The 10455-nt window shown below is 45.9% G+C and overlaps 13 non-coding genes across 13 annotated transcripts; all 13 read right to left on the bottom strand.

Annotated features, from left to right (window-relative positions):
- Positions 1-3458: 3458 nt before the first annotated feature.
- On the bottom strand, positions 3459-3571 carry LOC143504986 (U5 spliceosomal RNA). The gene has a single exon (XR_013127695.1). It is a non-coding gene; the product is annotated as a U5 spliceosomal RNA (small nuclear RNA).
- Positions 3572-4225: 654 nt separating this feature from the next.
- LOC143504996 (U2 spliceosomal RNA) lies at positions 4226-4416 on the bottom strand. Its single transcript, XR_013127704.1, has one exon. It is a non-coding gene; the product is annotated as a U2 spliceosomal RNA (small nuclear RNA).
- Positions 4417-4565: 149 nt separating this feature from the next.
- Positions 4566-4684, bottom strand: LOC143504983 (U5 spliceosomal RNA). Its single transcript, XR_013127692.1, has one exon. It is a non-coding gene; the product is annotated as a U5 spliceosomal RNA (small nuclear RNA).
- A 663-nt stretch (positions 4685-5347) lies between these two features.
- LOC143505010 (U2 spliceosomal RNA) lies at positions 5348-5541 on the bottom strand. Its single transcript, XR_013127717.1, has one exon. It is a non-coding gene; the product is annotated as a U2 spliceosomal RNA (small nuclear RNA).
- Positions 5542-5695: 154 nt separating this feature from the next.
- On the bottom strand, positions 5696-5814 carry LOC143504971 (U5 spliceosomal RNA). Its single transcript, XR_013127680.1, has one exon. It is a non-coding gene; the product is annotated as a U5 spliceosomal RNA (small nuclear RNA).
- A 653-nt stretch (positions 5815-6467) lies between these two features.
- Positions 6468-6658, bottom strand: LOC143504998 (U2 spliceosomal RNA). Its single transcript, XR_013127706.1, has one exon. It is a non-coding gene; the product is annotated as a U2 spliceosomal RNA (small nuclear RNA).
- Positions 6659-6808: 150 nt separating this feature from the next.
- Positions 6809-6927, bottom strand: LOC143504972 (U5 spliceosomal RNA). Its single transcript, XR_013127681.1, has one exon. It is a non-coding gene; the product is annotated as a U5 spliceosomal RNA (small nuclear RNA).
- A 642-nt stretch (positions 6928-7569) lies between these two features.
- Positions 7570-7760, bottom strand: LOC143504999 (U2 spliceosomal RNA). Its single transcript, XR_013127707.1, has one exon. It is a non-coding gene; the product is annotated as a U2 spliceosomal RNA (small nuclear RNA).
- A 150-nt stretch (positions 7761-7910) lies between these two features.
- Positions 7911-8029, bottom strand: LOC143504973 (U5 spliceosomal RNA). Its single transcript, XR_013127682.1, has one exon. It is a non-coding gene; the product is annotated as a U5 spliceosomal RNA (small nuclear RNA).
- Positions 8030-8671: 642 nt separating this feature from the next.
- Positions 8672-8862, bottom strand: LOC143505000 (U2 spliceosomal RNA). Its single transcript, XR_013127708.1, has one exon. It is a non-coding gene; the product is annotated as a U2 spliceosomal RNA (small nuclear RNA).
- A 150-nt stretch (positions 8863-9012) lies between these two features.
- LOC143504974 (U5 spliceosomal RNA) lies at positions 9013-9131 on the bottom strand. The gene has a single exon (XR_013127683.1). It is a non-coding gene; the product is annotated as a U5 spliceosomal RNA (small nuclear RNA).
- Positions 9132-9777: 646 nt separating this feature from the next.
- On the bottom strand, positions 9778-9968 carry LOC143505001 (U2 spliceosomal RNA). Its single transcript, XR_013127709.1, has one exon. It is a non-coding gene; the product is annotated as a U2 spliceosomal RNA (small nuclear RNA).
- A 150-nt stretch (positions 9969-10118) lies between these two features.
- Positions 10119-10237, bottom strand: LOC143504975 (U5 spliceosomal RNA). The gene has a single exon (XR_013127684.1). It is a non-coding gene; the product is annotated as a U5 spliceosomal RNA (small nuclear RNA).
- Positions 10238-10455: the final 218 nt, after the last annotated feature.

A 10455-nucleotide genomic window follows, 5' to 3' on the forward strand; every position in this document is an offset into this window, starting at 1 on the left:
AAAAGATCCCCTACTAAAATGTCCCAAAAGGTTCTATAAAACTCCACGGGGAGCCCATCCTCTCCCGGGGATTTGCCTGTTTTAAAACCTTTTAAAACCTTCTGTAGTTCGTCTTTTGTAAAATCTGTAATTAAAAGTTCATTGTCTTTTATTGTGTTTTCCAGGAACTGTATCACTTCGTTCATTGTAGCTGTGTGTATCTGTTTTTCCCCATATAATTCCTCATAAAATTTTTCCACCACCCCCATGATCCCTTGGTTTGTGTTTATTGTTTGGCTCTCTTCTTTTAATTCGGTAATCCCTCCCCCCCGTGCCATTGTTTTCTTAAAAAAGTATCGTGTACATTTTTCTCCTTCTTCTATTTCCTGCTCTTTACACATCATAATATGTGCTTTACTTTTCTCCTCCATTAAAAGCCTCATTTCTTCTCTTACTTGCTTTATCTCATCTTTAAAATCATGACCATGGTTTTCCAAATTAAAATACCTCTGCAACCGTTTTTGCAGCCCCAACATGCGTCTTTCCTGTTTTTTCTTTTTAAAACTTCCCACCCTTCTAAAAAAAGTCTTGGTCCTCCCCTTAACCATCTCCCACCACTGTGCTCGTGTGCTGTACAAGTCTTGGAGGGACTGCCAAAGCTTGTACTGCTCCCTGTAGTCTTCCCTTACGTCCTCTTCCAACAACAGGGAGCAGTTCAGCTTCCACAGCCCTCCCCCTGCCGTCACATTTGTGGGAAAGGATAGGGTGCAAGATAGCATGGCGTGATCTGAAAAAAAGGTAGGAGTTAATCTAGCATCCAATGGCGGGCAGTCACGAGTAAAGATGTAGTCTATGCGGGAGGCTCGGGACCCATCACCACTTGACCAGGTGAAGCCCTCCTCCCGTGGATGCATGGTCCGGTAACAGTCGACTAATTTAAAATCCACTTTCAGGTTTGTCAACCTCCCAGACGTTTTATCTAATTTAAAACCATCTCCCACATTTTTTCTGTCTTTCCCAGTTAAAACACAGTTAAAATCCCCGCCCACTATCAATGGATCCCTCCCCAGCATGTGGGGCTGCAAATCCCCAAACAGTTCATACCTTTCTTCTTTTTCATTAAAACCATACACATTTAAAACCTTAAAATCCCTCCCTAAAAAATGCAAATTGGCTAAAAGGGCCCGCCCATCCCTCACCACGGTGCAGCCCTTCACCACAATCCTAGGATTCTTAATTAAAATTGCAACACCATCAGCCTTGTTGTAGTGCGATCCACTCCAGAGGGAGGGACCTGCAGCCCAACGCTGCTCCCACTCTCTGTAAGATCTCCGAAATGGGATCGCACATTCTTGTATTAAAACCACATCTGCATTTACTGTTTCTAAAAATGACAGAATACTCTGTGCTCTTAGGGGTGCCTTCACACTTCTCACATTTATGGTGACGATTGTGAGAGACATGAGCACGTTTAAAAGAAAGAAAAAACCCAACATCGTGGTCATACAGGGATAATACCTTTTAAAACAATAAAATCCATAAAAACCTAGTCGTCTTCCTCAATTCCTAAAACCACCTCCATTTTCTTCCTGCTGGGGTGGAAAAAATCCAGTACTGGGGTGTACTCTACCTCTGTTCGGGTGGGGGTGGAGGTTCTCTCTCTCCCCGGTAGATGTAGGAAGGAGACCTCGTTTGGTGAGCCACCCGGCCAACAAGGGTCTGACCTCTCTGATGGAGGGGTGTCCTCGTCTGCTGCAGCTCTCTGCTTTTTCTCCGTCTCGTCTGTCAAAGGAGACTCCGCCGGCCTTTTTCCCACCTGGGCACTCGGGAGCCAGGTGTCTAGCTCCCCCTCTGAGCCTTGTGTGCTCATTTCTCCTGTTGTTGGGGGTGAATAGAAAAAGTTGTCCCCCCCCCCAATTCCCTCTTCCATACTTATTTCACATTGTTCAGATTGTGGGCTTACCTCTGGGTCCTTCTCTGGTTCTTTCTGTTTGTCAGCCATTTTCTTTTTTGCCTTGCTGTTTTCCGCCATTTTGTCCTTTTTTGCCCCACTACTTGGCCCCGCCCCTTTTTCCTGTTCCCCTCCCCCTCCCTCCTGTCTATGCATGGCCGGCCCCTCTCTTACCTGGTCCAATTTTTTCTGAGCCTGGGGAGGGGGTGGGGTTTTCCCTGCTGGTTCCGCCCTTGGCTCCTCCCCTTCCTGCTTCTTCTTCTCCTCAGCCATCTTGTCTCCTTGTGTACCATGCTGGGCGGCCATCTTGGTTGTTTTAAGCTTGTTAGCAAACGATTGTGGGCAGTCTCTAAAGAGATGGTTATCGGCTCCACACAAATTACATTTTCTGCCATTGGGACATGCCTCAAATGTGTGCCCGGTTTCTCTGCATTTGCCACAGAAAACTTTGGAGCATGCCTCCGCTAAGTGCCCCATCTCCCCGCACCTCCTACAAACCTTGGGCATTCCCTGATAAAAAATATAACCCCTGTTTTCCCCCAATACAATTGTTTGTGGCACTGCTTTTAACCCCATGTATCCATTGACATCTTCCCATTGCTGTATAGGAACCCGCCAAGAACACGTCCATATACCGTCCTCGTCCACCATTTTTACTGCATTCCCTGTTACAGTGCAATATCTGCCAAGCCAAGCACAAATATCCTCTGGGCTCACTGTCTCATTAAACATTCTTACCGTCGCCGTCTTTCTTGTATAGTCCGTCAATTTTTCTATTTTAAACAGTTCAAAGTGTTCCTTTACCTCTTGCAACCTCATCCAATACGTATTCAGAAAAGCCGCTGTGCAAAAACTTACATCAAAACCTTTATTTTGTGGGAGTGTTATGATACAATTTAGCTCTATTGGGCTAGCCCCAAGAATTCCCTGCACATATTTTCTAGAAAAGTCGAGTCTAGAGGGTATAGTTAGTCCGTCAGTCCTTGGTAAAAAGGAGAAGCGCACACTGTGGTGCCTCCTAGTGCCGGCACGGGCAGCCGACATGTTGGAGGCACCACCCCTAAAATTCACTACTAAAAAGTCCAATAAATAGTCAAATAAATAGTCAAATAAATAGCTAAAAACCAGTCTAAAAGTTGTAAAAATAGTTCAAAACAAGTCTAAGATCACAGTTTAAGAACAAATTTTAGTTAAACCTTGTAAAAAAGGAATTCCTAAAACAGTTCTAAAAACTCACTTACCTTGTTCTTGAACTTTAAAGATTTCCACACTGACCGTGTAGAGAAGTTTTCCTTTGTAGCTTTCAGCAAAGCCTACAGCTCCAAAGGTCGATCCCCGTCTCGTCCTCTTGATCTTAGCCAAAAGGCCGAGAAGCGATAACCTGAAATGGGCGCTGGACCGGGCACCGGCCTCGCAGGCAGGGAGGCCTCCTCCGTGGCATACCCGCCCTTCCCCCCTCTTCCAGACACCCAGCGAGCCACTCCCACCCCGCCCTAAGTTTATACTTTCTCGTTATACGGATTGTTGCGGCCCCGCCCGGAGGCAGAGCGCTCCAAAAAATCACTTTGACTCTTTGACGTTCCCCTCCACGGAAATCTTTAGTAAAAGGCGAAAGATTTGTGCGTGGCTATAGCCGTGTACGCTCAGGCGTCCCGCCACGCCAACAAAGAGCCTAGCTCGTTTTGTTCGCGGTAACAAGGGAGGAGCCTGCGAGGCTGTGGCTTGCTTGTTGCAAACAACAGGGCTGGCAGGCAATGAGAGAGAGAGAGAGAGAGAGAGAGAAGAGAGAGAGAGAGAGGAGAGAGAGAAAACAGGAACAATTTCAAAAAAAAAAAAAAAAAAAAAAAAAAAGAACAAAAACGGAGGGGGAAAACTGCAAACAGCCGAAAGGGGAGTGGCCTCCGCTCTCACTGCATTTGTGACCAGCTGACAATTGCAGGCAGACAGACAGAGACCACTCACCCCTTCATTCTTGCCTATTTAAGGAGTGGAGTGAGCTGCTTTGTTTTATTTATTCATTTTGGCTGCTCCCTCACATGGACAGACAGACAGACAGACAGACAGACAGACAGACAAATCAATAAATATATATACATATATATATATATATATATATATATATATATATATATATATATATATATATATACACACACACACACACACACACACACACACACACACACACACACACACACACACACACCAAATAAATAAATACATTCATTCATTCATTAAAATAAAACAGGCTGATTATACCAAACAGCAACAAACTCTTTTTTTCACACAAGCTTAGGAAGGTGCACCGTTCCTGGAGGTACTGCAATACCAGGTCGATGCGTGGGGCGAACGGGGCAAGCCCCTGTTTCGCCTCCCTGTTCTAAAAATCCATTTAATATGAAGTCCTCGTATAGAGGACGTATCAGATATTAAACTGATAAGAACAGATACTACACTTGATCTTAGCCAAAAGGCCGAGAAGCGATAACCTGAAATGGGCGCTGGACCGGGCACCGGCCTCGCAGGCAGGGAGGCCTCTCCGTGGCATACCCGCCCTTCCCCCCTCTTCCAGACACCCAGCGAGCCACTCCCACCCCGCCCTAAGTTTATACTTTCTCGTTATACGGATTGTTGCGGCCCCGCCCGGAGGCAGAGCGCTCCAAAAAATCACTTTGACTCTTTGACGTTCCCCCTCCACGGAAATCTTTAGTAAAAGGCGAAAGATTTGTGCGTGAATGAAGAGAAACCCGAGCTATAGCCGTGTACGCTCAGGCGTCCCGCCACGCCAACAAAGAGCCTAGCTCGTTTGTTCGCGGGTAACAAGGGAGGAGCCTGCGAGGCTGTGGCTTGCTTGTTGCAAACAACAGGGCTGGCAGGCAATGAGAGAGAGAGAGAGAGAGAGAGAGAGAGAGGAGAGAGAGAGAGAGAGAGAGAGAAAACAGGGAACAATTTCAAAAAAAAAAAAAAAAAAAAAAAAAAAAGAACAAAAACGGAGGGAAAACTGCAAACAGCCGAAAGGGGAGTGGCCTCCGCTCTCACTGCATTTGTGACCAGCTGACAATTGCAGGCAGACAGACAGAGACCACTCACCCCTTCATTCTTGCCTATTTAAGGAGTGGAGTGAGCTGCTTTGTTTTATTTATTCATTTTGGCTGCTCCCTCACATGGACAGACAGACAGACAGACAGACAGACAGACAGACAAATCAATAAATATATATACATATATATATATATATATATATATATATATATATATATATATATATATATACACACACACACACACACACACACACACACACACACACACACACACACACACACACCAAATAAATAAATACATTCATTCATTCATTAAAATAAAACAGGCTGATTATACCAAACAGCAACAAACTCTTTTTTTCACACAAGCTTAGGAAGGTGCACCGTTCCTGGAGGGTACTGCAATACCAGGTCGATGCGTGGGGCGAACGGGGCAAGCCCCCTGTTTCGCCTCCCTGTTCTAAAAATCCATTTAATATGAAGTCCTCGTATAGAGGACGTATCAGATATTAAAACTGATAAGAACAGATACTACACTTGATCTTAGCCAAAAGGCCGAGAAGCGGATAACCTGAAATGGGCGCTGGACCGGGGCACCGGCCTCGCAGGCAGGGAGGCCTCCTCCGTGGCATACCCGCCCTTCCCCCCTCTTCCAGACACCCAGCGAGCCACTCCCACCCCGCCCTAAGTTTATACTTTTCTCGTTATACGGATTTGTTGCGGCCCCGCCCGGAGGCAGAGCGCTCCAAAAAATCACTTTGACTCTTTGACGTTCCCCTCCACGGAAATCTTTAGTAAAAGGCGAAAGATTTGTGCGTGAATGAAGAGAAACCCGAGCTATAGCTACGCTCAGGCGTCCCGCCACGCCAACAAAGAGCCTAGCTCGTTTGTTCGCGGTAACAAGGGAGGAGCCTGCGAGGCTGTGGCTTGCTTGTTGCAAACAACAGGGCTGGCAGGCAATGAGAGAGAGAGAGAGAGAGAGAGAGAGAGAGAGAGAGAGAGAGAGAGAGAAAACAGGAACAATTTCAAAAAAAAAAAAAAAAAAAAAAAAAAAAGAACAAAAACGGAGGGAAAACTGCAAACAGCCGAAAGGGGAGTGGCCTCCGCTCTCACTGCATTTGTGACCAGCTGACAATTGCAGGCAGACAGACAGAGACCACTCACCCCTTCATTCTTGCCTATTTAAGGAGTGGAGTGAGCTGCTTTGTTTTATTTATTCATTTTGGCTGCTCCCTCACATGGACAGACAGACAGACAGACAGACAGACAGACAGACAAATCAATAAATATATATACATATATATATATATATATATATATATATATATATATATATATATATATATATACACACACACACACACACACACACACACACACACACACACACACACACACACACACCAAATAAATAAATACATTCATTCATTCATTAAAATAAAACAGGCTGATTATACCAAACAGCAACAAACTCTTTTTTTCACACAAGCTTAGGAAGGTGCACCGTTCCTGGAGGTACTGCAATACCAGGTCGATGCGTGGGGCGAACGGGGCAAGCCCCTGTTTCGCCTCCCTGTTCTAAAAATCCATTTAATATGAAGTCCTCGTATAGAGGACGTATCAGATATTAAACTGATAAGAACAGATACTACACTTGATCTTAGCCAAAAGGCCGAGAAGCGATAACCTGAAATGGGCGCTGGACCGGGCACCGGCCTCGCAGGCAGGGAGGCCTCCTCCGTGGCATACCCGCCCTTCCCCCCTCTTCCAGACACCCAGCGAGCCACTCCCACCCCGCCCTAAGTTTATACTTTCTCGTTATACGGATTGTTGCGGCCCCGCCCGGAGGCAGAGCGCTCCAAAAAATCACTTTGACTCTTTGACGTTCCCCTCCACGGAAATCTTTAGTAAAAGGCGAAAGATTTGTGCGTGAATGAAGAGAAACCCGAGCTATAGCCGTGTACGCTCAGGCGTCCCGCCACGCCAACAAAGAGCCTAGCTCGTTTGTTCGCGGTAACAAGGGAGGAGCCTGCGAGGCTGTGGCTTGCTTGTTGCAAACAACAGGGCTGGCAGGCAATGAGAGAGAGAGAGAGAGAGAGAGAGAGAGAGAGAGAGAGAGAGAGAAAACAGGAACAATTTCAAAAAAAAAAAAAAAAAAAAAAAAAAAGAACAAAAACGGAGGGAAAACTGCAAACAGCCGAAAGGGGAGTGGCCTCCGCTCTCACTGCATTTGTGACCAGCTGACAATTGCAGGCAGACAGACAGAGACCACTCACCCCTTCATTCTTGCCTATTTAAGGAGTGGAGTGAGCTGCTTTGTTTTATTTATTCATTTTGGCTGCTCCCTCACATGGACAGACAGACAGACAGACAGACAGACAGACAGACAAATCAATAAATATATATACATATATATATATATATATATATATATATATATATATATATATATATACACACACACACACACACACACACACACACACACACACACACACACACACACCAAATAAATAAATACATTCATTCATTCATTAAAATAAAACAGGCTGATTATACCAAACAGCAACAAACTCTTTTTTTCACACAAGCTTAGGAAGGTGCACCGTTCCTGGAGGTACTGCAATACCAGGTCGATGCGTGGGGCGAACGGGGCAAGCCCCTGTTTCGCCTCCCTGTTCTAAAAATCCATTTAATATGAAGTCCTCGTATAGAGGACGTATCAGATATTAAACTGATAAGAACAGATACTACACTTGATCTTAGCCAAAAGGCCGAGAAGCGATAACCTGAAATGGGCGCTGGACCGGGCACCGGCCTCGCAGGCAGGGAGGCCTCCTCCGTGGCATACCCGCCCTTCCCCCCTCTTCCAGACACCCAGCGAGCCACTCCCACCCCGCCCTAAGTTTATACTTTCTCGTTATACGGATTGTTGCGGCCCCGCCCGGAGGCAGAGCGCTCCAAAAAATCACTTTGACTCTTTGACGTTCCCCTCCACGGAAATCTTTAGTAAAAGGCGAAAGATTTGTGCGTGAATGAAGAGAAACCCGAGCTATAGCCGTGTACGCTCAGGCGTCCCGCCACGCCAACAAAGAGCCTAGCTCGTTTGTTCGCGGTAACAAGGGAGGAGCCTGCGAGGCTGTGGCTTGCTTGTTGCAAACAACAGGGCTGGCAGGCAATGAGAGAGAGAGAGAGAGAGAGAGAGAGAGAGAGAGAGAGAGAGAGAAAACAGGAACAATTTCAAAAAAAAAAAAAAAAAAAAAAAAAAAGAACAAAAACGGAGGGAAAACTGCAAACAGCCGAAAGGGGAGTGGCCTCCGCTCTCACTGCATTTGTGACCAGCTGACAATTGCAGGCAGACAGACAGAGACCACTCACCCCTTCATTCTTGCCTATTTAAGGAGTGGAGTGAGCTGCTTTGTTTTATTTATTCATTTTGGCTGCTCCCTCACATGGACAGACAGACAGACAGACAGACAGACAGACAGACAAATCAATAAATATATATACATATATATATATATATATATATATATATATATATATATATATATATATACACACACACACACACACACACACACACACACACACACACACACACACACCAAATAAATAAATACATTCATTCATTCATTAAAATAAAACAGGCTGATTATACCAAACAGCAACAAACTCTTTTTTTCACACAAGCTTAGGAAGGTGCACCGTTCCTGGAGGTACTGCAATACCAGGTCGATGCGTGGGGCGAACGGGGCAAGCCCCTGTTTCGCCTCCCTGTTCTAAAAATCCATTTAATATGAAGTCCTCGTATAGAGGACGTATCAGATATTAAACTGATAAGAACAGATACTACACTTGATCTTAGCCAAAAGGCCGAGAAGCGATAACCTGAAATGGGCGCTGGACCGGGCACCGGCCTCGCAGGCAGGGAGGCCTCCTCCGTGGCATACCCGCCCTTCCCCCCTCTTCCAGACACCCAGCGAGCCACTCCCACCCCGCCCTAAGTTTATACTTTCTCGTTATACGGATTGTTGCGGCCCCGCCCGGAGGCAGAGCGCTCCAAAAAATCACTTTGACTCTTTGACGTTCCCCTCCACGGAAATCTTTAGTAAAAGGCGAAAGATTTGTGCGTGAATGAAGAGAAACCCGAGCTATAGCCGTGTACGCTCAGGCGTCCCGCCACGCCAACAAAGAGCCTAGCTCGTTTGTTCGCGGTAACAAGGGAGGAGCCTGCGAGGCTGTGGCTTGCTTGTTGCAAACAACAGGGCTGGCAGGCAATGAGAGAGAGAGAGAGAGAGAGAGAGAGAGAGAGAGAGAGAGAGAGAAAACAGGAACAATTTCAAAAAAAAAAAAAAAAAAAAAAAAAAAGAACAAAAACGGAGGGAAAACTGCAAACAGCCGAAAGGGGAGTGGCCTCCGCTCTCACTGCATTTGTGACCAGCTGACAATTGCAGGCAGACAGACAGAGACCACTCACCCCTTCATTCTTGCCTATTTAAGGAGTGGAGTGAGCTGCTTTGTTTTATTTATTCATTTTGGCTGCTCCCTCACATGGACAGACAGACAGACAGACAGACAGACAGACAGACAAATCAATAAATATATATACATATATATATATATATATATATATATATATATATATATATATATATATATACACACACACACACACACACACACACACACACACACACACACACACACACACCAAATAAATAAATACATTCATTCATTCATTAAAATAAAACAGGCTGATTATACCAAACAGCAACAAACTCTTTTTTTCACACAAGCTTAGGAAGGTGCACCGTTCCTGGAGGTACTGCAATACCAGGTCGATGCGTGGGGCGAACGGGGCAAGCCCCTGTTTCGCCTCCCTGTTCTAAAAATCCATTTAATATGAAGTCCTCGTATAGAGGACGTATCAGATATTAAACTGATAAGAACAGATACTACACTTGATCTTAGCCAAAAGGCCGAGAAGCGATAACCTGAAATGGGCGCTGGACCGGGCACCGGCCTCGCAGGCAGGGAGGCCTCCTCCGTGGCATACCCGCCCTTCCCCCCTCTTCCAGACACCCAGCGAGCCACTCCCACCCCGCCCTAAGTTTATACTTTCTCGTTATACGGATTGTTGCGGCCCCGCCCGGAGGCAGAGCGCTCCAAAAAATCACTTTGACTCTTTGACGTTCCCCTCCACGGAAATCTTTAGTAAAAGGCGAAAGATTTGTGCGTGAATGAAGAGAAACCCGAGCTATAGCCGTGTACGCTCAGGCGTCCCGCCACGCCAACAAAGAGCCTAGCTCGTTTGTTCGCGGTAACAAGGGAGGAGCCTGCGAGGCTGTGGCTTGCTTGTTGCAAACAACAGGGCTGGCAGGCAATGAGAGAGAGAGAGAGAGAGAGAGAGAGAGAGAGAGAGAGAGAGAGAAAACAGGAACAATTTCAAAAAAAAAAAAAAAAAAAAAAAAAAAGAAC

Source organism: Brachyhypopomus gauderio, unplaced genomic scaffold (genome assembly GCF_052324685.1).
Source record: "Brachyhypopomus gauderio isolate BG-103 unplaced genomic scaffold, BGAUD_0.2 sc357, whole genome shotgun sequence".
Lineage (NCBI taxonomy): Eukaryota > Metazoa > Chordata > Actinopteri > Gymnotiformes > Hypopomidae > Brachyhypopomus > Brachyhypopomus gauderio.